General features: G+C 56.2%; 2 long non-coding RNA genes across 6 annotated transcripts; one reads left to right on the top strand and one right to left on the bottom strand.

Annotated features, from left to right (window-relative positions):
• Positions 1–874: 874 nt before the first annotated feature.
• On the top strand, positions 875–22,742 carry LOC109554676 (uncharacterized). Of its 5 annotated transcripts, XR_011564954.1 has the most exons (10): positions 5,442–6,554; positions 9,471–9,600; positions 11,335–11,507; positions 11,754–11,849; positions 11,997–12,162; positions 14,403–14,588; positions 16,788–16,910; positions 17,410–17,777; positions 20,778–20,965; positions 21,914–22,742. It is a non-coding gene; the product is annotated as an uncharacterized lncRNA (long non-coding RNA). The 5 variants fall into 5 exon arrangements; XR_011564955.1 differs by having other exon boundaries at positions 875–6,554; positions 11,335–11,849; positions 12,319–14,588; XR_011564957.1 differs by having other exon boundaries at positions 886–6,554; positions 11,335–11,849; positions 14,426–14,588.
• On the bottom strand, positions 14,733–17,800 carry LOC109554677 (uncharacterized). The gene is made up of 2 exons (XR_002180191.2): positions 17,665–17,800; positions 14,733–14,858 (listed from the first exon to the last, which is right to left on the bottom strand). It is a non-coding gene; the product is annotated as an uncharacterized lncRNA (long non-coding RNA).

The following is a 22,742-nucleotide window of genomic DNA, read 5'->3' as shown; positions in this document are numbered from 1 at the left end:
AGCAGTCACTCTGAAAACTGAAGAATCACATGCTTGTGGAGGAAAAGTTAGAGGTAGGCTTCTGGGGTGTAACCACCATCTTTAGCTAATTGAGACGGGGGGAGGATCTGGAGGGGGCAGGTTTCGGGAGTCGTCCCCAGAGAAGAGCAGTTCTGTCTGCCCAAGGCCCCACCACGGGCCTCGAGGTGAGTCCGCGTGACTGGGTGCATGTCATGTGGGGGTTGAGTGGACAGCCCCCAGGGGTTCAAAAACGAAGGGTACATGGGGTTCAGCCTGGGAGTTTAGACCGGAGTCAGGAACTCTAGGGAAGGGATGTGATCTACCAGCCCCTGGGCTGTCCAGCCACTTTGAGGCTACACTGATGACACTGTTGCTGAGAGACAGATGCTGGGGAGCTGATGTGGAGGCAGTCAGGGGGCAAAGAGAGGTGAGGAATAGGGAAGATGGAAGAGAAAGGGAGCAGAGGATAGTGGCAGACCCCAAGGATGCGGGGAAAGACGGGCAGGGGCAGAAGAATCAAGCAGAAAAGGAGTCACAAGGCCAGATGATAAAAAAAAAGGCAGAGAAAGGAGCCGGGAACAACGGGGCTGGGGAACCGCGAACCCGTTCCCACCTCCTGTGCAGTGGCCTGGCTGGGTCTGCCTCCCCGTCCTCCTCCTGCTCAGCCTCCCACCCTCCCCAGGAGGGTGGGGCGTGGCTCAGTGTCACACCCCCTCCTCCCTTAACCACCACTCCCCCACGTCTGTCTGGATCTTTCTGTTCACCTGCCGCGGTCAAGGGCTGGAACCTGAGCCCATCTGATGCCAGCTGTTTGTCCAGCACTGCTGGTGCCAGAAACTTCCTTCGTTTCTGAACCTCCTACAGGAGTTGGAAGGGGATAACAGGGCAAGTGTGAACGGGCTGTAAATCACAAAGGTTCAGACGCTCGGAGCATACATTTCCAGGACTAAAATCTTCAAATCCCTCCAGGGCAGGGGGGCTGCCCCCGAGGCACAGGACTGTGTGTCTCTGGACGTCATTGTCCTGCTGGTCCCAGGTCGGAAGAGGAGGCACTGAGGGAGTAAGTGCGTCTGTGTGGAAAAGCATACGGCTTCACCAACACTGGCCAGGTGGCTGATCCCGGCCCGTGTCCAGAGATAGGGACGCAGATTCACAGGGTGAGAAGCTTTATTCTTTATTCCTGAAGTGGATCTAAGCTTCTAGCACCGAGAATGATCCAGGTGGATTTTCAAGGAGCTGCTGAATATGTATGAAGAGAGAATCTGAACACGAGAAACAGCAGAGGCGCAAGAGGAAGCTGGATGGATGAAGGCCGAGGGGAGGAAGGCCTGGGACCGCGGCACGGACGGACCTGGCCGGACAGAGATGGGAAGCGAGGCAGGAGAAAGGAGGCTCAGGAGGAAGGAAGAAGATTAGAGGCCAAGGGAGCGGGCCAGGAGCCGGCGGAGCGGGCAGATGGAGCGGCACGCGGCGAGGCCTGGCCGCCAAGCCCTGCGGCTTCCGAGGGAAGCAGTCGCTTCCAGGGAGCATGTGGAAGATCCTTGTTGACTCGGGCCCAGCGCGGCCTCCACCAGCAGGAGCAGCCCCAGTCCCCGCCCTGATCTTCCTTTCCGTCCTCCTCCAGGCTCCACCAGCCCCTCATGTGTGAGTCCCGGGGAAGCGGGAAGCCACTGCATCTTACCCGGGAGATGCTGTGTGTGCTGGGGTGTGGAAGCAGGTGGGAGGTGGGGGGAGGGAGCAGTGATTGGGCCATTGGCTAGAGTGGGACGGATCTGGTGGTTGAGGGGAGGCCAGAGTGGGACGGATCTAGTGGTTGAGGGGAGGCCAACCCTAACCCACCCGCCTCGTGCCCACTGGAAGCATCCTGCAGCTTCTCCCTGGCCTCTTGCCCAGACCACCAGATTGCCACAGTCCCCCTCCGCAGGGAGAAGCAGGGTGCACTCCAGGTTCTTGGTCAGAAGAATCCTGGGGCCTCCCTGACCTCATTCTCTCTACTGCTACTCATAGGTCACTCTCATACAGCTGCTGCAGGCAGAGGGCAGTGTCTCCATGGCCCTACCCCAACAAAGCCCCCTGATGGGAAGGAAGCTCAGAAGGACCCAGTGAAGCAGGACTCCCCCCAGCCCCAGACCCTGCCCCACCAAGTCCCAGGCCCCTCACATGCTACCCTCTATCACCCATTTCAACCTCCCTCCCCAAGGGCGGCCAGAACACTGCAGGGACTCCAACGCAGCTCACTGCCCCTAGATCCAAGGTCAAGGGCTCCGGTGGTGGCCCAGACTGGATGAGAGCCAGGCCCCAGGAGGGAAGTGGTGGAGGAGGACTGCGGGGCAGGAATGCAGTGTCGCATGGAGGCGCCCGCGAGAAAGACAGGTACCAGGGAGCCAGATGGGCCAGGCGGGAACAGAAGTTAAGTGGGAAGAGACGGATAAACAGCAGACACGCAGCAGCCAGCCAAGCATATGCTCCACAAACAGGCACCACCAGCACCCAGTTGGTGGGGGGGGAGGGGGCGGAGAGAGTGGCATGGACCTGCGGCAAGGGGATGGTAGGTTTGCTGCGGCTGACTGCTGCCCGGCTCGAACCAGGGGTTGACTCCCCCTCAGAACTATGGAGCAGCCCGTGCGGGCCAAGTCAGGGAGGAGCGCCTGACCACCCGCCCCAGGCTCGGGAAGACCCGAGCCCCAGACTTGGACATCTGAAAAGCAAGTTGCCAGCTCTAGGACCCCCAAAGCAGAAATCCCGGGGCCGAAGGGGGATTCAGATGAGTAGCGGAGAAGCAGGCCCGGCCACCCCAGGAAGTCCTGGAGCCCTTTGGAGCCAGCTTCCACAAGCCCAGCCCATCCAGGTCAGAGCCCTCAGCCTGGTGATGTCATCCCTTTGAGCCCTGGGAAGGGAGGGGCAGAGCCAGGCTGGAGCTCCACGACTTGACAGGCTCCACCCCCAGACCAGCTCAGCTTTGGGCCCTGTCTGCCCAGCTCCAGCCAGGCCTCCAGGCCAGCCTCCCTGCAGAAAAAGGCAGGCAGGAGGGTCCCACTCACCCACCCCAGCAGAAGGCTTACCTGCGGCCCTTGTCCATTACATCTGCATCCACCTAGGAGAGCCTGTTTCCTGGCACCCCAGCCTCAGCCTGCCTCTCCCCACAGCAAGTCCAGAAATGTTCGTCTGCTCTGCAAAGTACCAGGTGTCCCAGTGGAATTTCTTCTCTAAATAGTGCTGCGGGAGGCCAACAGCAAGCCAGGCACTACCCTGGGATTGCAGTGCCGAGCTAAAAGAATAAAGACTCTGAGCTGAATCTGGGACTGTTCTGAGCCCTAGGGCCAGACAGCACCCCCACAGGGTGGCCCCGTCGCTGCTCACGTGCTCCTGGGGACAAAAACCTGCTCAAGGCCAGTTGCTGGCCTTCTCTCAAAGCTGACATCAGCCCCAGCACCCTGCCCACCTCTTCTTACTACCCCTGGCTGTACCAGCCACCATGGCTCAGGGCCCCGAGGCAGGCTGGGCAGAATCTGGCCTTCCCACACCAGGCTCAGAGGTCGAGGTGCTGTTGGGGGCTGCCTCGGGGCCACGGAGCTGGAGTGGCACAGAGGCAATAGCAGACCAGCCCAGTGGGCAGGACTCCTCACGCCACAGCGCCTCTTGTTCTGGACTCAGCTGCTTGGCATGGCCCCAGGACCCAGGGGCTGAAAGGAGCTCTCCCAGGCACAAGCCCTCAGTAGCCTCGGAGCCAGGACCACAGCAACCCACGTGCCAGGACAGATGCTGGGCTCCATGCCAGGCCCTCCTGGCCCTTCTAAGCCCTTGGCTCCATAGCCAGGACCTGTCTGTGGCAGACAAGAGTGAAGACGAGAGTGAAATCAGCAGGAAGGAAGGATGACTAGAAATGAAATTTCTGCTTTGTTCACTGAGCGCTGGACCAGGGGCCCTGGGCAAGACCGGCTCTGGGACCCACTCACGTTGGGAAAATGCTTGGCCGGATCTCGGAATGGACTTCATTTGTGGGACCACCCATGGGTCACGCGTGTCACACTTGCCAGGCTGCTTCCTCGCATATCAGGTTTGGTTCCCGTAACATTGCCATGCAACATTTATCTCATTGCCATGAGATAAAGCAATGTTTTAATCCACTTTATGGATGAGGAAAGTGAGACTGGATTTAAGAGTCTGTTTATTGATGGCCTCACAAGGCACATGAGGTTGCCCAGAGATAAATGAGCAATGGAACTTATTATGAGTGGGCTGAGCAGAGAGCCCAGGCTCCCAGCCTCCTTCCCCGTATTCACTGCTTCCCGTCCTCAGCTCCACAGGAAGATGCTAGGGAAGACCTGTGACCCAGGGATGCTGCTTGAGGAAAGAGGGGGCAGTATTGGGTGGATTGTTACCCTACCCGGGGCCTGGGATAGAGGGCACTGGGGGCGGGGATGGTGTGAGCACACATGTCATGGCATGTTTTCAAGGTGAGCTGGGAAGGGTGAGCATGAGAGCTGGAGGTCACTGTGCAGCGTGCACCTCATCCTCTACCTGCGGCAAACTCGAGTCTGGAAGATGCACGTCACAAGGAGGGAGGGACTTCTCCCTGCGTGATGTGAACAGGGCCAGTATTTGGTGAGAAGGAAGTTGTGCAGATGGTTCACGTAAGTGTCCTCTATTAACGCCTATGCATTGGTGTGCACACATGTACCTGTGTGTGAGTGCCAGGGAGCAAGTGTGTAAAGGAATGTAGTTCACCTGAGCCAAGGCACTTCCTGGCGCTGCCACTAAGATGCTGAGTCAGGCACCTCTGTTCTCGGATCCCAGGGACCTCAGGGGGTCTTCCTCCCAGGATGAAAAGATGAAAAGGTGAGTGAATCTGAGCTCTGAGCAGCACCCCCACTCATCCCCCACCTCTGCAGAAGACCTGAGCAGAGGACCTCAGGTTGGTCAGAGCTGATGACATTTAAATTCCAGCCAGGAGTGCTGAGGAGGCCAGGGAAGAGGAAGGAAAAGGTGGCGTGGATTCGGAAGGAGGGACTGGAGTTTGCAGATCTTGTCACTCAGCACCTGGATCCCCTGAGCTCCACTGGGCCAGGAATTCAAAGGTCAGGGTGGTGCCAGGACCTGCCTGTGCCTGGGGCAGCCCAGAGCTGCACCCCCTCAGGGCCTTGGAGCAGTTGGACTGCCCTGCCCTCCTGACTTCCCCAGCAGGTGCCCCAGGCTGAAGGCTAGAACCTCCTCCCCGCAGGGCGCTGGCTGCCCAGGAGGCTGCCCCATTACCACGGAGAAGACCACTCCCCCTCCATCAGTTGGGGATGCATGGATCAGCCCCAGGGAACTGTCAGAACAGGTGGCCTCAGCCTCAGGCCCAGAGCAGAGGGGACTGGTGATAAATCCTAATACCAGCAGCAGGGCAGGGGCAGAAGAGTGACTCATGCAGGAGGAGGGGGGGCCTGTGGGGCCTGAGGGGGTCGGGGTGGCTGAGAGCACAGTTCCCACCAGCCGCCCAAGTCTCCTCCCCAGGGCTTAGGTTCTGGCCCAGGTCCCAGCCCCCGACCTGAGGGCCCTTGCTCCCCATTCCCTCTGTGAAGGATGGACCTGTAGGGGTCACAACAGATATTCTAGACATATCCAAGCTGGAAGGACCCTCAGCTCCATTTCAGAGCCCAGCCCCCTCATTCCACAAATGAGAAACCTGAAACCCCAAAGAAAGTGGGGCTTGGCCAAGGTCATAGAATTCATTAGGCCACCACCAAGATCTATAAGGTGTTAGAAGTTTTTACAAATGGGTTTTCTTTGTTATTAATGTATTTGTTTTTGGCTGTGCTGGGTCTCTGATGCTGCACATGGGCTTTCTCTAGTTGTGACAAGCAGGAGCTACTCTCTAGTTGAAGTGCACGGGCTTCTCACTGCAGTGGCTTCTCTTGCTGCGGACAGGTTCTAGGGCGTGCGGGCTTCAGTAGCTGTGGCACACAGGCTTGGTTGCTCCTGAGCATGTGGGAGCTTCCCAGGCCAGGAATTGAACCTGTGCCCCCTGCATTGGCAAGCAGATTCTTAACTACTAACTATAGAACTTAGAAACTGGTAGAACTTAGAATTGTTTCTGAAGGCTAGACAGTCTGGGCCCTAATCTGCACTGTGATTAAAATTCAACCGCATGCCTCTCGCTGGGAAACGCTGCGGTGGAGCCATCAGCGCCCGCCACGCAGCTGCCTCCCGCTCTTCAAACGGGGCCCTGTGAGCACAAGGTCCTTGCGTCAGCTTCCTGGGCTTTGTGAGCCCTTCACATCGTAGGCAGACATCTGAGTGTCTGTGCTCTGGACATTTTTCTGGAGAGAAGCTCACAGCTTTAATCGATTTACAAAGAGCTACAGGACGTGAAAGGTTGAGAGTCGTTGGCTAAAAGCATCAGGAATCCGGACTCCAGAGAAATCAGATCTTCGCAACCAGTTGCTAAGCGTCTTTGCAGCATTTACAGACAGAGAGGGGTTGGGCTCCTGTTCCCTGGGTTTGTGCGCGTATTTTTTTTTTTTTTTCAATGTGAAAGAACTTCAAAGCTGCAGGATCTAAGTTCCTCCAGGGTAAGTTTCTGGCCCTCTTGTTCACTCTGGAAGGGATGCTCAGAGCCTGGGTGGGTGCCTGAGTAGATGAAATGTGATTAATGTCTTGATCTGCCCACCACTACCTGAACTGCAACCATGACAAGAATCACAGTCATACGGAGGCTGTGACTCAGGAATTGCAAGAATTATTTTATGATTCAGTGCTGATTTTTCAGGACCCTTTTTGTCTCCTGTGAAGTACCGATCACCTTGGGGAGATCAAGGCAAATGCAGACCTCCTGACACATTTTGTGAAGCATACCTCTACTGCCCAAGATCTTTGGCAGGGCTGGGGGTGAGGGTGGGGGGCTTGCTCCTACAGACAGGAGGGGAGAGCTTCCTGCAGCAGGGCAGCTATGCCCAGAGTATCTCGGAGCCCAGACCTCAGGCATCTTAGTGCTAAGCTGTAGAGAGAAGACTTCCGAGTGCGGCGAGGACCAGCATGCCCTGCCCAGCCTCAGAACACTGGCTGCAGCCCCCAGCCTCTCTACCTTCCCTGTCCCACTTTGCAGCCTCTGCAGCTCAGCCGCTAAGCCCCCTGGGGATTAAGACACTGGGGGAGGGGGCCAGAGAGCAGTTCATGGTAGGGGGTGAGGCATGAGCTGCGTTCCAAGGAGGGAGGACAGAGCTGGGGTCCCAGACCCCCTGTAACCACCTTCCTCAGGCTTGCCTGGGGTCTGGACCCTCCATTGGAGAGCCAAGCTCTGCGCCCTGGCTGCACAGCTGCTGTTTCTGTCTGGGGCTAAAAATAGCTTCCTGTCTGGCCGTGTCCAGCTCAGGCTGGGCCAGAGCTGTGAAGGGGACGTACAGGCAGGAGGGGACAGAAGTGGGCAAGAATCATCCTGCCCAAAGCGGTACAACCCAGGAAAAATGGGAGACACCCCAGGGGAGACCCCCGAGGCGAGACAGGAGACCTCCCCAAAGGGGGATGGTAAACTCCCTCAAGGGGAGACAGGAGACCCCCAGAGGAGATGGGAGACCCCCCAGGGGAGACTCAAGGGGAGACAGGAGACCCCCCAAAGGGGGATGGGAGACCCCCATAAGGGGAGATGGGAGAATCCCCAAGAAGAGATGGGAGACCCTCCCAAGGGGAGGCTCCCCAAGGACAGATAGGACACCCCCAAGGGAGATGGGAGACCCCCCCAAGAAGAGATGGGAGACCGCCCCAGGGGGAGATGGGAGACCCCCCAAGGGGAGACAGGAGATCTCCCCAAGAGGGGATGATAGACCCCTCAGGGGGAGACAGGAGACCCCCAGAGCAGATGGGAGACCCCCCTCAAGGGGAGACGGCTCAAGGGGAGAGGAGACCCCCCAAAGATGAATGGGAGCCCCCCATAAGGGGAGATAGGAGACACCCCCCAGGGAGAGATGGGAGACCCCCCCAAGGGAGACAGGAAACTCAGGTCCTGCATCTTGACTCTGATGCCCCAGAAACTCCTGAAGGGAAGGGTTGGGTTCCTTGGGGCATGCTTCTTGAGGTGAAGGAGGCGTGGAAAGGCCCAACCAGCTGACCTGGCACTTACGTGCTTGCCAGGTGCCTGCTTCACTATTTGAGGCACCAGAGGCATAAAAGGGCCTGATGATGCAGGTGATGGTGGTGGTATTTTCTTTGACAGTCGAAGAAACAAAAGCCCAGAGACAAAATTCACCAAACCCACAGAGCCAGCAGCCCAAGTGCAGATCCCACCCAAGCACAGCGAAGTCCGAGCTAGGTAGGGCACCAAGGTCTGGGGAGGAGGACACAGGATCCCAGAGCTGCCCCCAGGAGACCAGCGTTGGGGACCCAGCCCTGACCTCTACGGGCTCATCCTTGACACAGTGCACGTCACGAGGCTCAGAGCTGTTTCCTCAGATTTGCTCTGAGTTTTCGGGTAAATCCTCTCTGGCCGCCACCTGAAAAGGCCTGGGGACATGATGCCCAGCCAAGTCCTGGGGTGCTGGGACCCCAGAAGCTCAGAGGGAGGGGGGGTCATGCCCCTGGGGAGAGGCGGGAGGGGCCACTCAGGACTGGATTCCTTTCAGTGCCTGGAATGAAGCTGCTTTGGGCTTCACACACGGGGGTGGAGGTGGAGAGAGGATGGAGGGAAGGACTTCAGGGAAGAGAGAGAGAGGAAGGGAAGGCAGGTGGGGGTGGGCAGGGGGAGAGAAACAATGGCAGAGGCAGTGAGTTCTGGAAGGTGGGCTGCTGTCCATCCAGGCCGCCGTCTGCACCTGAGGAGCCTGGAGGAACCAGGAAAGAAGGCCATCCTGCCCAGCTGACAGCAGCTGAGTGGGGGAGACCTCTCTCGTCAGCAGGAGGCCGCACACGCCCAGCCCCGTGTCCACTAGGTCTGCTCGCCTCGCCTTGTGGAGGCCATGCCACGGTCCCCCAGCAGAGCCACTAATGCAGTTACCAGAGCCGCTCGCAAACCCTGCCCGGTCCCAGCCGGCTCCTCCGCCTGGTGGGCCAGTTCCAGGGACCTGGGTGGGGGGCTGTCTGCCCGCTCCAGCTTCGGAGGCTCCTGCCTGACCACCCGTTCAGGGCGCCCCATTGCAGGGAGGACCAGGAAATGCAGGGGAGTCAGAAGAAGCTGAGCACAGGATGAGGGCAGGGGTCAGGGTGGGGCTTTGCCCGCCAAGCTCCCCAAAGCCCACAGGAACCCCCCCTTGGGGGTGATTTTACCTCTGAGGACAGAGCATGAGACCGAGGGTCTGTGCGAGGATTCCTGCACAACTTAAAGGCGGGATTGCGTGCTTGTGTTTTGTGCGGAATGTGTGTGTGTGTGTGTGTGTGTGCTCAGTCTGGAAAATTGGTGACTCACTGAAAAAGGGAGCTTTCTGATCCAAAGAGCTTATTTTCAGCTATTTTTAATCTCTTCTTGTATCCTGGCCCTTTTCTCCCCTTGTCTTTTTCAGAAGTGGAGGAATTTGGGGGCAGTGAAAGCTGTGTGTGCCCATGTGAGAAGACTGGGCCAAGAGGGCACCCCTGGGGGTGCAGAGACAGTGCCCATGGGAGTCCGTGGTGCACAGCAGCCACCCAGCTCTGGTGCGTGCATAGGAACAAGTGTGCGCAGGCCAGAGAGGTCCCTGACCTTCCACTCCTGTGCACCACCACCCCCTCCCACTCCACCGCAGGAAGTCTGATGGGGCTGGGGTGTAACTCTGCGTTTTCACCTTGACCTCTGCCCCCTCTTAGGCTGCAGCCCCTCACACCCACCAGTGGGCACATTCACATGAACATGTGGCCACGGGCACAGTCCTGGGACCCTGTCTTGGGTGTGGCCCTGGTCCCCGCATCTTCTCTCTTCTCTGCCCAGACAGCCTCACCCCAAACACTGATGTCTTCTCAGGAAGGCCTTCCTCTGCCCTTCCTCTGTCCTGTCAATAGGGAGAAAAAGCTGGGCTTCTCCAGAGACTCACGCAGCCCAGCCCACCCACCACCACAGAGCCCCCTCCCCAACCCAACAGTGGTCCAGATGTCCTGGGTCAGCTTGTGCCCAGTCTTGTGGGCCTGGCCGAGCAGGCCAAGAAAGAGAGGGAGAGGAGGGGTAGGGGGCTCCTGATTGCTCTGCCTTGGGAAACCCCTCTCCCCACCCTGCACAGAGGCTAGAGTCACTTCTGGTGAAGGCCTTCCAGCAGGCGCCCTGGGTTCAAATCCTGCCTTAATTCTGGCTCAGCAGCCTGGCCTCCAGTAGGAGACGTTTTGGATTATCTTCCTCTCTTCTCACCCCACACAGAAGGGAAAATCTTTGGCTTTCTTGAAAGATTTGAATCCCTTCCAAGCGGGCGCCTTCTATGCACCTATAAAATGGGGATGTTAATAGGGCCGCCCCACAGGGAGGTTCTGAAGATTAATTCTGGGGAAGGGTGAAACACACACTAACTTATTAGTCATTATTACCAGCCTGATCTGTTGGCGAAGACGGTTCTCAATCGTGCACCAGGGGATGTCTTGCAGTGTCCAGACACATTTTGGTTGGTGAAACCTGCAGGGGAGGAGGAGACTGGCCTCTAGCTGATTGAGACAGGAATGTTGCTAACACTGTACAGAGCACAGGATGCCCCTGTGCAGCGAGCATGCGATTTGAGAGGCAAATTCTACAGAGGCTGGGAACCCCGGGCCAGGAGCTCACCTTCCTCTTGAAGAAAATGAGGTGATGATGAGCTGAAGCAGAGGATGACATAAGGAAATCTAAGTTCAAGAGAGAAAATTCCAGCAAAGTTGGAATTCCAGAGCTCAGTTAGGGGCCTGTGGACCTGCAGATCAGAAAGGTGCTGCAAGGGTAGCCTGGGGTGGTGGGGAGGCCAGGGAGGGACCTAGAGAACTGGCCGGGGCTGGGAGGGAGGGCCCGGTCGGGTCAGGGGGTGCTGAAGCTTCTAGTTTGTAGGACTGGGCGGGGAAAGACTATTTAGCCTCCAGGAGTCCTAGTTGGGGCGAAAGTCCCTCTAGCAACCTGGACGTCAGCTGTGTCCCTTCCACACCAGTGTCCTGACTCCTCCCCCAGGACAGAGAGCCCTTCCCCTCCACACCCTGGGGCCCGAGAAGTGGGCATCTGATTTCTTCCCCTTCTCCCTACAGCCTCTTGAATGGATGGAGACAGAGTCCCTCCGCAGACATAAGAGGACGAGAGCTCTGGCCCAGAGGCCAGTGCCCTCTGCAGTTTCCCAGGGACAGGAGCCCATGCCTGCTAGAGACAGAGGGCGGACACGGAGCCTGGGTGGGCTTGATCAGCACGCAGACTGAGCCTCCTTTAGCCCGTTTCCCTGCCCCTTTGTACAGGCTCTGAAGACAAGTTACAGGACATGAGAAGAAACCCCAGGTGGCCTCCCCATCAGCAGGTGAGCGGGTAGAGTCCTGACCAGATGCCAGAGCAGTTTAAGATGTCACTTCATCCAGAGGGCAGAGGACAAGCAGGAGACCAACAGAGGCCCAGTTGGTCCAAGGAGCACTGGGTAAGCACCAGACCAGAGCTCCAGCCCATGCGCCTGGGGCCTGAAGCAGTTTCCTCATCCGCGCTGCATGTGAAATGACCCCTGACTGTCCGGGTTAAGGATGGCGGTAGCACTTCTGCCTGGAACGCTGTATTGAGAAGGATTTTCTGAGGCTGTGGTTAATTCGTGATGCCCGTGGGGAGAGCCAGAGGTTGCTTGTCAATGTCTTGTTACTTCTCTACCATCCTGATGAAGAGCATTTGTCAGGGTTCTTCCAGCTCACAAATCCTACCAGCCTATGATTTCGAAGTTAAAATCTCCAGGCACTGGCTGGAAGCACCGGAAGTCAGAGGAGGAAGAGATGTGAGTGGGTTAGAACCTCAGGGAAGGCTCTGGGGAGGAGGCGGCTCTCCACGAGGCCGTGCGGGTGCCGCATGCTTGTTGTGCAGGAGGTGGGAGGACATTTATGGGCATGAAAATGGGGCTGAGCAGAGGCTGTTCACGGTACAGGGAGGAGGAGGCCAGCATCGCTGGAACGCGCTGTCTCTGTCTCGGACAAACGGGATCAGACGTGTGAGGTCGTGGTGGTGCCTGAAAACCAGAACTGACTCCGTGGGAAGACTCAGAACCAGATGCTCCAGCACCGTTATCCCAGGGGCCTCGCCCACACCCCCAGGTGAGCCCCGCCTCTGAAGAAGGGAACACACATCAGGGCCGGGGTGACAGGGAGAGCCAGGGGTTCAGCCAGGCTCAGCTTCTAACGTGCAGACGGGACCTCTGCTCTGTGCACCCTGCCCCGCTCACCTCCCCCCACAACCCCCGCCCTTTGCAGGGCAGTGGAGATTCTCTGAGGTCCAGAAGGAGGGCAGGGACAGCTGCATCCCAGGAAGGAAGACTTGCTGGAGGAGACGGACCGCACAACGGCTTCCAGCCAGGGATGCCCGCATGAGCACTGAGGGCCAGGGTCCCGGTTCCTTCCTGCTTCCCGCAAACCCTATCTAGCCTGTTGGATTATGTCCCTGAGCTGCAGAGAAGGCAGGAGGGCCTGGGGACTCTGTGTGACGGTGGAACAGATCCTGGCCTTGCTGTTTGGTGGACACTTCTGTCCTTCTTCCTCCTTCTCCACCTCTCCTATCCCTGCCTCCCCTCCCGGATCTCCCCAGCTTTTGCTCAACAGGACCCAGAAAGTTCTGTTGTGTGTCTCTCACCACTAGGCACCCAGGCAGAAGAGAGGATGGTGTCTTCTCCTCTGGGGCGTGTCCCTCCTCTCCACCTGGGTCTGCTGGCCTGGCTCAGAGCAGCGTGGGAACCCCTGTCCTTCTCACGGCCTCCTTCTCTGATCCCTACCTGGCTCTTTCTCAGCGGGTCCCGCTCATCTCAGGGCCCCTCGAGGTCTTTCCTCTGGCTCTGCCGCCTGGGCTCAAAGTAGGCTCTGGCCCCCGTGAAATTTCCTCGCATGGAGGAAGGGGCCGGAGGTAGCAAGGAGGCTCCTGCAAACCCCCAATCAGCTCTCCCCCCCATGCTCCCTGCCACCCCCAGCTTTCCTCCCCAGCTCTCCCCACCCCCAAGTCTCTTGTCCACAGCATATCTGGCCCCTGCATAGGCCACAGGGCGAGAGTGGCCAATCTCACAGTTAGAACAGTCATTCTCAGCTCCCCATCCCTGTCCCTTGTCCCTTCCTCTCCTGGGGAGTTGCCTCCAAAAAACACCCCTCCTCACTTGCCCACCTTTTCCAGAGCATCCAACCCCCGCACCTGAGGCACAAGAAAGACCACTTTCCTCCAGTAAGGAGTAATGGACAGCAACCCTGGGCCCTCCCGGGGCCCCCAGCTGCCCCCACAGAAGCCAGTGCAAGGCCCTTGACTCCCCCAGCACCCCCAGGGTCCCCGAGCACTGCTTTCTCCCAGGGTCCAGGGCCCGCGTCCCTCCCCGGGCCAAGCCACCAGCACCCAACCCTCCCCACTCTGTTTACACAATCGCTTCAGGCCTTATCTGGGCCCCTGACAGGACTGTGTTGTGATAAGCAAATGGGCTCTGGTGTCAGAGACAGGAAACTCAAATCTGTATCCCCCAGCCTGGAGACTGAGGCGATAAGACAGCAGCCTGGGAGCTGGCCGTGACCTCACCTGGGGCCTGGGCAGACACAGAGTCAGAGGGCACGGTGCGGGGCGGGGCAGGAGTTGGGGGGCTTTCTTCCCCGAGCCCTGCCTGGTGCTGGACTAACAGGAAGGAAAGGAAGGCCTCCCCATGGGGCCTGTGAAGAGACCTAGAGCCCTTTCCAGTGGGAACAGATGTCCCAGTGCTATTTTCTCAGGGCGCCGCTGCCTGGCCGGCAAGTAGGAAGGACTGGAGCCAATGGGGGGAAGGTGGGCACCATCCATTCCGGCCCATCGGACCCTGTTGTCTGTAGAACAGAGGCCCCGTTACATAAGCGCCAGCTGACTTGGTAGAAGCTGACTAAGAAAACTTTCCAAAGACAGTTGGTGGCCCTCCACCCCCTCCAAGGGGTGAGAACTCCCCCCCACAGAGAGGGGGCAGAGATTAGGGCTCCTCACTAGCTCCCTGGCCCTGACTCATCACACACACAAACACTCCCCAACACTCTTTCCCAAAACGGTTCCCACCCACCCGTCCACCCTCCCACCGGGGCTGGTGACAAAACGAACGCCCCAGAGATCTTGCCAAGTTCTGGGCCAGGCTGAGCCCAGGGAACACGAAATTCCCCATGGAGTAGGAGGCCAGATGCCCACGGAAGCCAATAACGTCCATTCAAGGGACGGCCATCTCCGAACCCCACCAAGTTGGCTGTGTGGTTTCTCAAGTAGCTGGGATAACTCTCCTTCCAAGAAGTTCATATTAGCTTGTAAAGGGGTCTTCAAGACCACCCTTCCCCTTCCCTGCCCTCCTCGTTTACAGAGAGTTACCCATCCATGTTGCAGCCCATGGGGCCACAGAAGAGCAAGCAACAACCACCACCCATCCCCAGCTGGATCCATCTTTTCCATCACCAGTCGTTACCAGGCTCCTGCCATGTGCCATGAACAGTCCGGGCAATGGAGACCTGAAGACCAGTCTTTGCTCAAGGAACTCATCACCACATCGGTGAGACAGGCCAGGAGGCAGCTGCGGCCAAACACTAAGTAGGGAGCTCGGGGGAGAAGGCAGGTTCCAGAAACAGCAGATGCAGGGTGGGACGGGGGGTGGGTTCACAGAAACTTACTGGGAGAAATGACATCTAAGCTGACATAGGCAAAAGAGGGACATCCCGTTTCATTCACTAAGGGTCTGCTCGGCACATAGTGTGGCCAGAGCAGGGCCAGGCGGGCTTCGTGAAGACGAGTCAGGATCATGTCCACCACTGGAGCTGGTCACCTGGCAGGGGACATAAGATGAAAGGAGTCACGTGTGAGGCATCACCCAAGGGAAAGGTCAGTGAGGCCCAGGGCGGGTCCAGGAGAGGACGAAAGGAGGGATGTGCAGGTGGGAAGACCAGGAAAAGCTCCAGGGAAGGAATGGAATTTGGGTTCACGGTGGGGGTGGATGGAATTTAGAGGTACAGACGAGGGGGGGCACATTGCAAGCCAACCTAATGATACCAGCAAAGTTTAAGAGCCAGTGATGTCTGGGGGACAAGAATAGCAGTGACTGGCAGTACGAAAGATGACCTGATGGTGGTGGGTGTGGCTTGAACACAGATCGAGGGGAGCCTTGTAACAGGTGGTTCAGAATTTAAGGCGAGGCCCAGAAGGGCTAAGGAATTCTCTCGGTGTCACTGAATTAGTAGAAAAGCAATCTGAGTTCAACTTCAGCACTCCTTCCACAGGCCCTAGGCTGAGAGGTGCCCCCTCCCAGGCTTTGGGCCCCTCCCCATGGCCCACTCCCCGCTCCCCTGCCAGAGGGGGGCTCCCCGCTTCTGGCTGGTAGACCCCAGGCTGTCAATGCAGGCTGCCTTGTTCTTAGTCCTGCATTTTTAGATGGGTATGGAAATGCTCTTAAAGAGGGGACAAAAGTCATCTTGAGGCCTGGGTGAAGGACCAGCCCAGCGCAGTCCGGCCTGAAATACCTGGAATTCTCGCAGCTGGCCCGGAACCTCTTCCTCACCCCATCCAGATTGCGGACCCGTGGGTTTCAGGGTTAACCCTGTTTGGTTCTGTGCCGCGTGCACGTGGGTCCCCAGAACTCCCTGTGAACAGTGGGCCTGGGTTGGAAGCCCCCACTGTGGCGTTAGGGCTGTGATGGTGAGAGCGGCCACGAGGTGGCGCCATGAGCCTGGCGCCCGGCTGGTCCGCTAGCGGCTGACACCTGCTGTCCGGGCGGCAGCGGGGCGGCTGTCCCGAGGCCGCCACGGGCGGGTTGGCCGGGGAGAACCAGACCTGGGCTGCTCTTAGCCCCCTCCTCTCCTTTGTCAGCCATCTAGGACCACGCGACTGGTTCTTGCTCAGTGGGAGAACAGCGTGCGGGGCGGGGGGTGCGGTGTGCTGGAGAAGGGAGGTGTGTGTGTCCTTGGAGTTTGAGAGTGGGGGTGGGGCAAGGTCAAAGATGCCTTTTTTCTTAGCCTGATAAGCTTCTTGGAAACAAACGCCAAACCCTGGATATCTGCTGCTGCCGCAGATCGGACATTTGAAGGGGCTATCCTGTGAGGGTTTGGATGCGTCTAATAAGCTTCCTCTCTTGTTTTTCATCCAGAACCCAGCCTTCCCAAAGTCCACGCTTCGCCCACCTCAGTTTGTTTCTGTGGTTAAATATGCATTTCTACAAATGTCACTTTCCAGACCCCCTCTCAACAGCTTTCTGCAAAACACAGCTCAGACACACATCTGTGCACACAGGTCTGTCCTCCTGCCAGCCCCGAGTCTCCCACACACACACATACACATCACCCCCACACGCTTCTCACACGGGGCTCCTCACGGAGTTCGTGCACATTATCTCACAGGCATCGCTCTTCGTGGGAAGGTAGATGCGTGCCAGTGTGTGTGCACGTGAATGCACACGTGGACACGCACACTCACACACGCACACACCCTGAGACAGCAGACACAGGATGATGCTGACCCCCACCCAAGGTGAGCTGCACACCCTTTGACCTTGGGTGGGAGATTTGTTTCCATCTCACACAGGCTGGCTCGGAGCTCAGCACAGGGAGCTGGACCTGGACGTGGAGCAGAAACAGGACGGTCTGTCCTCAGCTCTGAGGAGAGGGAGTCAGAGTTTGGAATCTTCTGTGAGGTCAGGGTTGAGGGAGACGCGCCTGTGCCCACAGGAGCCAGGAACGGTTGCCTTTGAACTTTGCCTTCGCAGGTCAGCCAGCGGTCAGGGAGTTTGTTGATACAAGAACAAAAGTTACACTAGCGTGGAGCTGAAGCTGTGGGTGTTCAAAAAAGGGAAAGACCCGCGAGAGGAGGCAAGGACCAAACCACAGAGGTGGGAGCAGCGGCTGGGGACAGGAAGCCGTCGTCGGAGAACTTGGGAACAAAGACCGTGTTGAAATCTCCGATGAGGAGGGAGGGGATGGAAGCTGAGAGGGGCCGGAGGAGGACCAACCCGGGGCGGGGCGGGGCGGGGCGGGGCGGGGCAGGGGGGGGGTAGGGTTTTGAGAATGTGGGGGCGGGGAGCCTGAGCACCGCTATGGCAGCTCAGCTGTTACTTACAAGCACAAGCTCTTCTCAATCCTGATTAACAGGAATTAAGTGGCATATGGCTAATCCTCCCGCTTGCTATTAGTGCTCCCAGCCCTGCAGAGGGACCGGCGGCCCTCCTCAGCCAGGCCCCGGCATTCACACACCAGGGCTTCCAGCCAAGGGGAGGAGGAGGAGGAGGCTGGAAAACTTTCTACCTCCCTGCACAGAATAGCCGTCCTCTGTACATGTGCCCTTTGCCTTTCCTTCTTCCAAAATTCACTCCTGCCTGTTGTTTTATATAGATCATCACAGAACCGAAGACCGAAGACCCAGTTAGTCTCATGAAAGAACTAGGAAAACAAACCCAGGGAACTGAGAGGATTTAACCCAGGACTGACGACTCGGTGGATGACTCTGGGGTCCTTGCGCCCAGCCCAGCCCAGCCCTGCAAGATGGTGGCTCATCTGCTCCTAGAGGAAGGGAACGAGGAGGGGGATGGGAAGAGGAGGGTGGGGAGAGGACATAAGAAAAGAGCTGGAAAGATTTGAACTTCTGACCTTGGCTGGGGCAGAGCCAACGTTTTTGCTCCTCTTTGCTTCTTTCACCCCATGGCTTCTGCCCCTTGGCTGGGGCAGAGCCAGGATAACGGAGGACCCCAGCCTCCTCCCAGGTGAGTAGGAATCAGACCCTGGGGTGATGAGGATTGGTGTGGAGGAGTGTGCTCCCCGGGATAGTCAGAGGATGGTGAGCAGTCAGGGAGGGGAGGGAAAGTGTGCCTTTCAGGCAAAGCCCCACCCCCAGCCTTAGTGCACCCTGGAGCGAAAGCCAGGAAGCCAGAAGGGGCAGGCTTCATTCTCCTGCAACAGAAGCCCCTCCCCACCGGGGACGGGCTGACTCCCAGGCACTGGGTTCCCTGAGCAGGTGGAGAGTGGCCTGGAGGCTCCAGGCAGCCACCACCGGAGGGAGGAACCGAAGAGGGGGAGGACAGAGCCGGCACCCCCTACTACTCACAGAAAGCGCCTGGCGTCAGACTGAAATGCTTCTTCCCTTTCGGAGTTCACAGTCCAGAAGAAAGACAATTGCATACCGTTCACACCTATGTAAATAATGATGAGCTATGGCTCAGTGGGTAAAGAATCTGCCTGCAATGCAAGAGACACAGAAGACTCAGTTTCGATCCCTGGGTCAGAGAGATTCCCTAGAGGAGGAAATGGCAACTCACTCCAGTGTGCTTGCCTAGAGAATCCCCTGCCCAGAGATACCACCAAGATGCTTTGGAACAAGGGAGTAAGTGGTTAATTCTGCCCAGGGTGGTGGGGAGGGTAAAGGTAGGACTCACTCCCTTGTTAGAAGGCCTTCCTAACCTCATCTCCTTCCGGATGCATTAGGAAGCTCTCTGCCTGGCACCCGAGGTTCTTTGCAGGGACTCCTTCACCTGCTCAACTGATCTGGAAGCCATGCACTTCTTTTCTTTTAAGGAGCACCCTAAATATTCCAATTCCACGCTCTTAATTCCAAAAGTCTAAATTGAATTTAAACATTTGCTGTTCTCCCTATGCTCTAAGTTTCTTCTAACCATGGGTTTTAATGTTACTAGTGCCTAGTATTTTAGGTTTATTTTTAAAAACTCACACGCTAGGTTATCATTATCATCATCTGTTTTTAGAGCCAGTGCTTACCTGCAGATCGCCTACCTGCTCACCAACGTTTTTGCTCCTCTTTGCTTCTTTCACCCCATGGCTTCCTTCTGGATCGTTCTCTCCTTTTCTTTTAGATCCTCGAGTATTTCTTTCAACACATAAACAGCTGATCAGCTGTCACCTGTTTTTACCCTTACTCCTGAGCCCTCGTTTAGCGGGAGATGGAGTCCTGGACTGTTCTGTCATTTCCTCAGCTCTTTGGAGCAGTTATTTTCTTTTGTTCCAGCCTCTCTTACTGCTGTTGTTCCCTTGTAGATGTCCTGTCTTTTCAGTGTAACTAACCGTGGGATGTTTCTTCTAGTTTTGGGTTCTGATACTTCACCATGTTATGTCTAGAGATGGCCTGTCAGGCTGGGCGACTAAATGAAAGGAGACATTTCTCTCTCCTGGGCACTCACACAGGATACCTCCTCAAACTAAAGATCTGTGTCTTTCATCCATTCTGGGCCTTTCTGAGTCATTGTCTCCTCACTTACTGCTTTTTTCCTTGTTCTTATTTTATTACTCTACAGTTCTTATCCTCTGTTACAAGTCTTAACATCTTTTTTGAATTTTCATGTCTTTACCTCTCTGTGTCTGATCCTGCACAATCTCCTAAGATCTCTCACTTCGTTAATTTTCTTTCAGTCAATTTTTTAAAATTATATTTTATTTATTTGGCTGCCCTGGGTCTTCGGTTGGGCGTGTGGGATATTTGGCTATGGCGTGTGAACTCTCAGCTGTGGCAAGTGGAACCTAGTTCCCAGATCAAGGGTGGAACCCAGGCCTCTTGCATTGGGAGTGCAGGGTCTTAGCCACTGGACCACCAGGGAAGTCCTCAGTCAATTCCATGGAGTTATTTTTTTTTTTTTTTCCCTCCTAAAGGTTTCGTTCCTACTAACTATGCAAGTGCATGCGTGCTAAGTCGCTTCAGTCGTGTCTGACTCTTTGCAACCCCATGGACAGTAGCCCCAGGCTCCTCTGTCTAGGCAAGACTACTGGAGTGGGTAGCCATTCCCTCCTCCAGGGGATCTTCCCAAACCAGGGATCGAACCCAGGTTTCTTAGGTCTCCTGCGTTGCAGATGGAGTCGTTACCACTGAGGCACCTCGGAAGCCCCTACTAACTCCTTATGTAGCACTTTCTTGTCTGCCTCATCTTTCCAGTGCCCTTGTGTTTCTCTGTGTTTTCTAGCCCTCTTACCTCTGTGCATTTTGTAAGGCAACTTATTTTATTGTCCCTTTTGGATTATTTCATTATCTCAGGGTTCAAGGCTGATTCCCCTGCTGGTCACATGCTGCTTCTGTGTGAGGTGGGCCGTCTCCTCCCAGGACTTGTAAATTATGGTTTGCATCTTTGTGGGGTTGTTCCCTTCGTGGGGGCCTTTGTTCTCTCAGGACACACCAGGAACAGTTGTGGGTTTGCTTCAACTGATTGCCCACGGGTTTCCCCAGTGTGAGAACAATTTTTACATTAATTTGGGGGCTTGGGGATTCCCACACCCTGAGAGATAGTGAAAGTTCACACTCCATACCTGGAAATTTGAGTTTTTCACAGGAAACATTTTTTTTTTTCCCCTTTCCCAGAGCCTACGGCAGAAAGTGATGGATGGAGATTTTTCCTAGCTGTCCTCCCCCTGTTAGAGCCAGAATTTCAGGTCCAGAGTACTGCTTCAGACGGGTCCTAGGCCTGTCCCTATCCTCGTGGGTCATGAGCTACTGCCCTGGCTTTGCATACCCTCCTGCCATTCGCTGTGCATTGGCTCCAGTTTGCAGACTTACTATTTTGGCTTTAAATTCCTTCCTTTTTCTGTCGCTTGAGGATTTCTTCATTTCAAGCTCAATGTACATGTTAATTTTCATGTTATATTTTATTCAGAATCTCCCTGTGTGATGCAGCGGAGCAGTGGAGATCCACACTGGCTCATTCTGTGAGTTACTAGACGCCTAAGGCACAATTATTTTTCCTTCTGTTTCTCCTACGGGACTACAGACTCCTGGAAGAAGGAAACTGTGCCCAAATTATCTCCGGTTCTTCGCTCAGTTCCGGGGACAAACACAGTATGAGAGTGACGTTTGCTGGACTGGATGGATAGTTAAATGATGGAAGGTGATCATCAAAGGTTATGCAGGACTTTTCACATCTCCAGGAAGAGTTCCTCAATCATTCCAAACACACAGGTATTATTTTATTCTGAAAAATCTTTACAGGTGATTCTGTAGCATATGTTATGATTGTGACATCGATGTACCTCAACACTCTTAACGTGGCCATCAAGCAAGCAGCATGCCGCAGGCCCTCAGAAGACTCGACACAAGGCCAGCACTGACCCGTGGCCTTCCAGCTGGAGGCCGTGGCGTGGAGGTGGTTTGCCGTGATTTCACTCACAGAGAGCACTGTGTGTGTTTGGTGGAGAGCGTTCACCAGGCCTACCTGGGAGAGCAGCTCGGGCTACAGGGACTTGAGAGGAAGAGGCTGCCAAGGCAGCCGAGGCAGGAGACAGATGGACCCCTGGAATTTGTAACCTGTGGACAGCTGCTGCTGCTGCTAAGTCGCTTCAGTCATGTCCAACTCTGTGCAACCCTATGGACAGCAGCCCACCAGGGTCTTCTGTCCATAGGATTCTCTAGGCAAGAATACTGGAGTGGGTTGCCATTTCCTTCTCCCACCTGTGGACAAAGACTCCAGAGAATGACAGGGCAGGGGGAGCTGAGTCCCCTTTCCCAAACCCCTGAGTAGGTAGGGGTGTGCCTGGGAGGGAGTTCGAGGCACACAGGTGCCCGGCAGCAATGGCAAGGCCCTGGTCTCTCTCCAGTGCCTCCAGGAAGTGAACACTGGCAATACAACTCGAGTGAAGAGAAAACTAGCTCTCATTCAGAAGGCTGAGATAAAAATACCTCCAGTCTGTAAACATAGCAGCAGGACAGGTCTCTGGGAGGGAGCGTCCAGGCAACAGGTCCCATCTGCCCTGGTCTTCTCACCCTGGTGTGGCCCTAACTCAGATCACACATGTCTCCAGTCTCGAAACATAGATTAGGAAAAGTTTCTTGCTTTCCCCAGGAGAGTGGAAATATTCTTGAGGCCAAGGGAAGAGAAAGAAAGAGCTAATCTGTTTTATTTCTCGGCAGGTGTCCTTCTGGGAGGCGATGGGGAGTGTTGCTTATCAGCCCCCCGTGCCCTATCCCTCTTCTCGCCCAAGCCCTGCTCCTCCACTTACTCAGAGAAGGCGCTGTGGCTGACACCCTGAGCCCTGACCGGGAGCTGGCATCCATCATCCTTAAGGCCCTCATCCTGGGAGAAGCTGATCCCATGTCAGGCTTTCATGTGGGCATGTCACAATTTGGCCTTGGTGGTGGTGGTGGTGTCATGGCTCCCTGTGCGCCAGTGAACAAAGAGGCCCTGGGTGATGCTGACCGCAGGCAGAGGGGAGAGGCTTCCTCTCTCACCCACGGCACATGTGATTCCTTTGCTTAAACACACACCCCACGCTGACACACTCTGGCTTCTGACACTCAGCCTCCTTTGGGTGAAACATGAAAGGCCTGCTAAATAGCTTCTTACAAAGTTTCTCTCTAGGAAGCTACTTTAAGCCCAAACTTGGACATTCATATGACCTTTTTCAAGTGAACCAGTACGATGGAGCTGCTGCTGCTAAGGCACTTCAGTCATGTCTGACTCTGTGCGACCCCATAGACGGCAGCCCCCCAGGCTCCGCCGTCCCTGGGATTCTCCAGGCAAGAACACTGGAGTGGGTTGCCATTTCCTTCTCCACTGCATGAAAGTGAAAAGTGAAAGTGAAGTCGCTCAGTCGCGTCCAACCCTCAGCGACCCCATGGACTGCAGCCCACCAGGTGCCTCCAGCCATGGGATTTTCCAGGCAAGAGTACTGGAGTGGGGTGCCATCGCGAATGTGCAAATAAACCAAGGAGTACAACTTTGCTTCTTAATCCAACACAA

The sequence above is a fragment of the Bos indicus genome, chromosome 29, assembly GCF_029378745.1.
Source record: "Bos indicus isolate NIAB-ARS_2022 breed Sahiwal x Tharparkar chromosome 29, NIAB-ARS_B.indTharparkar_mat_pri_1.0, whole genome shotgun sequence".
Lineage (NCBI taxonomy): Eukaryota > Metazoa > Chordata > Mammalia > Artiodactyla > Bovidae > Bos > Bos indicus.
The sequence above is the reverse complement of the archived record's forward strand: the minus strand, read 5'-3'. Positions and strand labels throughout refer to the sequence as shown.